The sequence below is a fragment of the Rhinichthys klamathensis genome, unplaced genomic scaffold (genome assembly GCF_029890125.1).
Source record: "Rhinichthys klamathensis goyatoka isolate OS25496 unplaced genomic scaffold, OSU_Roscu_1.1 h1tg000527l_1, whole genome shotgun sequence".
NCBI classification, from domain to species: Eukaryota; Metazoa; Chordata; class Actinopteri; order Cypriniformes; family Leuciscidae; genus Rhinichthys; species Rhinichthys klamathensis.
The window spans coordinates 14,975-20,114 of record NW_026607004.1 but is presented as its reverse complement, the minus strand read 5'-3'; the positions used below and the strand labels follow the sequence as shown (position 1 = coordinate 20,114).

The 5,140-nt window shown below is 38.8% G+C and overlaps 1 long non-coding RNA gene across 1 annotated transcript; it reads right to left on the bottom strand.

The window, feature by feature from the left end:
- Positions 1-1,192: 1,192 nt before the first annotated feature.
- On the bottom strand, positions 1,193-2,909 carry LOC130073176 (uncharacterized). Its single transcript, XR_008804217.1, has 5 exons — positions 2,839-2,909; positions 2,657-2,730; positions 2,501-2,554; positions 1,780-1,837; positions 1,193-1,682 (listed from the first exon to the last, which is right to left on the bottom strand). It is a non-coding gene; the product is annotated as an uncharacterized LOC130073176 (long non-coding RNA).
- Between the last annotated feature and the right edge of the window lie 2,231 nt (positions 2,910-5,140).

The following is a 5,140-nucleotide window of genomic DNA, read 5'->3' as shown; positions in this document are numbered from 1 at the left end:
CTGTATTCGCGTCCAGCGGTAGACTGAACAGAGGCATATACAACTCCCGCAATGTCTCATTTAAGAGAAGCAGAGTATAGGTCTCGAAATGTTCTGGTTTTGGCGCAAAAAGTCACTGAAAGTGTTAACTGCCCATTTTTGTCTTTTTTCGTATTGACCTCATCTTTGTCGTCTTCGATCTTATCTAGCTCTGTATTTTCCCTCAAAAAAAAAAAAAAGCCTAAAACGTATCTAAGTAATATAGCCTACAGTAGCCTAGTAGGCTATTTCGTTGTCAGCCTGCTTCTCCAAATGCAAAACTGACATTAACAAAATGCAATAATGCAGTAATGAAAAGTACTTGGGTGTGTGTTTTATTTTATATTTACCGGTCAATAATGCAATCGCTGCTGTCTGTCCCATAGAAGAACATGACAGCCCGCGTATGTTTTGGAACTATTGGGCTTACATGAACCACGCGACAGCCATCGCGAGCGATCAAAGAGCGTCGCAACTCTTTCTCTCTATGGCTCTGAGCCTATACCTAACGTTTTCATATGCGTCTCTCTCTCTCACTCTTTTGCAAGTGTAACTCTGTTACTATGGTTACCAATGTTTATAGTAGCGGATTAATTTCGAACTGTAATCAAACTGACTGGAACTACCCAGATAGCAATGAGTCGGCGGACCACCGTCGGTTCTCCGGCGGCAGTAGAAGCGTCAGAATGGCGACATCGCAAACACGTTGGACGGCGCACCGCCGGCGGCAGCCGCTTTTTAAAAGCGGCAGCCGCCTTCCTACCGCCTTCGTTAAGCGGCCGGCCCGCGGGCCAACCGCCGTTCCGCCGCGCTTTATATTGAAGGCCGTCCTTCCGCGGCCCGCCGGAGGCAAACGCTATTTTCGAGCGCTCTGCCGCCGCTTATTCTGGCTATATATATATTTTTTTATTTATAGCATGCAATTTATCAAGAATAATGATTGCTCAAACCAGACAAATTTACAATTGGCATTTTTATTCCACATTTCAAAGTACAGTAACTGTCATTTAAACAAGATGTTTCAGATCACTGAAACATAACAGAAAAATAAATAAATCAATATACTAACATGCAGGTTTCCAATTCAATTTTGGTTAAACAGCCTTACAAGCAAATTACAACATTTACAATAAGTGTTCATATAAAAAGGACAGCTCTAGGGTAACAAATTACCAGTAAACATTATGACAAGTAAAGAGGATATTTGATACCAAATAATGTGCAAGATACCAAATAAATAAAAGTATAACTACATTTACAAGCCATTTCTAACAATATGATAAGTGGTAGTAATTTATAGTAAAGCTCTGGAGTAGAATAGGCCATTATAACGGCAATGCTGACCTGTGGCACAAGGATTTACAAGCTTTATTTGAAAAAGAAAAAAAGAAAGTAATTTCCACAGTGAGTGAGTGTAGTCTGACACTTCTGACTTCTTTAGGGGTCTTGATTCTACTGACTGCAAGATAAAGAAAGGATTCCAGTTGTCAGTGATTCTGGGGTGTCAGTAGTCAGTCTAGTTTTAAGTGGTCGGCTGTGGGTCCCTCTCAGCTGTGCGGCGCCTTTTTCTGCCTTCACGGTCAGATGCTCCTTTCAGGTAACGCGTAACGTTAACCTGGACCGCCTCATCAGTGCATCCTGGGTTGCCGGGTCCTTCCGGATGGCTAATATAGAAAATACAGATCTGTCATTTAATTTGAATTGCATGAGGACAACAGGACATACACATCTACTTAAATCTAAAAAAAATATCCAACTTACTTTGAACAATGGTCTTCAGGAACATGTCTCTAAAACATGCTTTATCCCCTACACCAAGCTGAAAATCCAAAAAAGTGTTACAAATTACATTTCTCTGAAGCTTCTCATAAATAAATAAAAAATGTGAAAGGCTAAGGATTCAGACTGTAATATATGCAGTATACAATCTTAAATTTTACTTTATATCTAGGTCTACTACATGTACAGGTAGCCCCAGTGGGAATTAAACCGACAACCACAGGTGCTGTTTGCAAGTTGTACCTAATTGCTCAGTGCAAGCAAACGTCTTCAACATTGTTTGTTGAACTTGCTTCACCTGCTCTTGAAGTAAGATTTTACAATTCGTATTTTTATATGTAATATTGTAGTGTTTATTATAAATGATTTATCTGTGCACTTCATTATTCTTTTAAAATTCATGTAGCCTTATAATCTTTAATCAAATACGTTACCCTTCCCTCCCCCCTCGAAACGACTTCTCTTCTCTTCCGGTCATGTGCTATGGCGCGAGGGCGTGGCAACTCCCCTCAAACCGTGCTATGAGCAGAGATGGAGAAGAGGAGCGCTAGAGTAAAACCCTGCCCTCCGTTCAATATACTGTTTCATTTTTAAATACGTCACAACACTGGAGAAAAGTCGTTTGTAACTTCCGGTTCATGCCGACTTCAAATAGAAGCAATAGTTTCCAAGACAAAAAAACTTCACAAATAACATCACTTACTTGTACTCAAACTCTTGGCTCTGTGAAGTGGAGTCTGGATTACTGGGGAGAAACCTGGTTGCGAGAAAGAGGAAACAGAAATTTGAAAATCTAACAAATGGTATAGTTTAGTGGCAGGATCACAAATCCAGCATAACAGCAATAGATTTTACATACCAGTTCAGCATTTTCCTGGTTTTCTGGAATCGATGCATCTTTCTAGAGTTTTTTTTCTTGAGACTTCCAAGATTCTAGAGTAGGGAATAATGAATGAAAGAGTCAGTTATCCACAATAAACAGAAAATAAATTACACAGATGAAATACAGGAAAATCAAATACACAAGTCAGACCCATTTACCTGCTCCCTTCATGAACTTAAAATGATGTTTCTCCCAGGTGCTGTGTGGAGGTGTGCAGAGGATGGCTAAAATGTTGCCTTCGTCTTTTTGCTGAGGTTAAATGGGGGCCAATGGCACATGCTCTCGCTGAGCCACTCTTGCGGAACCAGGGTTCTCAAGTCTCACGCATTGGCCGTGAGACACACGCAATTCAACCAGTTCACACGCTCACACGCCACACCGTGTATATCTCACGCTGAAAAGGCAATGCCAACCAAGTTGTCCTGCAAGCTTTATATATAACGTTGTATACGAGGCGCATGCACACAAAGATAAGTTTCCTGCCGCCAGCGCGTCCGCATCTCGGCCATTGCGTTCGTTACTAGGCAACTTATAGACGCGCGAAGTCCGCGAACACACACGGAAGTTCGGCCACCGCGACATCGCGCGAACACACGTCGTGATGGAGAAAGTAAGTTGGAAGAAAGCTCGCCTAACATTTTTAGACTAGAACATTTAATATATAGCCCATCGTATACATTATTGATGCAGTCAAAAACTCTACAACTGCTTTGCAACCAGGCCAGAAGCTTTGGCTCAGTTTGGCTAAGGAAATGTTATTGGGTATGGGAAGGAATGAAGATGTATTTCTTCAGTTTATTTTAAATTCTATATTATACTGTATTAATAGTATTTCTAGTTACATTAAGGCTAAAGCAGAGTGCTCTTGGTAATATTGTATATCCTGTCAAAACATACATTAGCCTAATCATTGCCATTGCATTTGTATTTTTCAAAGATGTCAGGGAAAAATGCAAAAATATTGTTTTTCCAAACATTTTGGAGCAATTTGTTATATATTTGTAGCCTAATTTTGAAATATAACATTAAAGAGTAGGCCTATATTTGATGTGATGAATTGCTCTGTCATTTATCAGATTTACCAATTGTTATAATTTCAATTTTTGCTGGTTAATTATGAACAATGGGTAAAATTGGGGGCGGGGATAGGCGGGGCTCCATTTAGGCCCCTCCCCTAACCGCATGTGATCTCACTCCAAGCTTTTGATAAAACTTGAGAACCCTGCGGAACCACTGCAAATGGCAGATCCTCCTCGTTGATAAACTGAACAATGTGAACCATCTAAAATAGAAGAACATTTTGCATAAAGTATACTTTTTGATTAATTTCCAGGCAAAATCAATAACATTAAAATGCTCACCCCTTCAAAAAACGAGTCATTTTCACAAGTGGATCAACAGAAAACCATGTTCAGACAAACACAATCATATACATATACACACATATACATATATATATATATATATATACACACACACACATACATCGTTATTTTTGTAAGAAAACACCAAAAGTTAAACTTTCTAGATGTAAAGCTTTGGCGATCTACTGTAGCTAGATACATTTCAACATGTCGAACATGCTTGAATTCAGTGAGTAAAAAAGGCGAAGCAGCATGTGTTAGCTAACACTGTAATCTAGACTAGCAGCATGGTTGTCGAATCAAACAAAACATCATTATGTTTAGTTAGAAAACAACACAAGTTATACTGATCAGTCTTTCTTGTTGTAAAGATTTTGCTAACGTTACCATTCCCACGTGGGCGGGAGAATTGTCCTTCAGGATTTGGTTACGTAAATTAGTTAATTATTCGACTGACCAATACTATCTTAAACCACATACTGTAGTACTCACACTTGCATAAACATACGTAAATATAGTTAAAAGAAGAAAAGAAAAAACTAACGCCAGGAAGAAACTAAGTAACGTTAGCCTAACTAACGTTAGCTATGTCAGAAACATGACGAAAACTTTGTAAACAAGGCTAACTTACTAGCTTGACTAGTAAGGCAAGAACATATTTGAAAAAGATGAACTAAAAATGTACAAAATGAACATAATATTGCGTTACACAAAAAGGAAAAATGTACTTACTTTAAAGATCGTAGTCAATGACTATAGGATATCGTCTCCAAATACTGAAATCGTGTGACGAGTGGCCACTGTTGTGTTGGTAAATCTGCTTCCGTTTTTTAGGTAGCCTACTGCCCCTCTCGGCCGGTGGAGGTACTTCTCTGTTTGTGCTTTAATACTTTCTTAAACATTTGTACAGATTGCAAAACTCGCAATTGCAAATTAATCCCTTACCTGTAAAAGGTAAAATAAAATAAAAAATCGAGCTTGTAAAAAAATGAAAGACATAAACGAAATTTCCTGGGGTGACAGAGAGACAAAATATTTCTAAATATTTCACTTTATCTTTCAGGTCAAAACAGGGATTTTCATGTTTATTATAAAT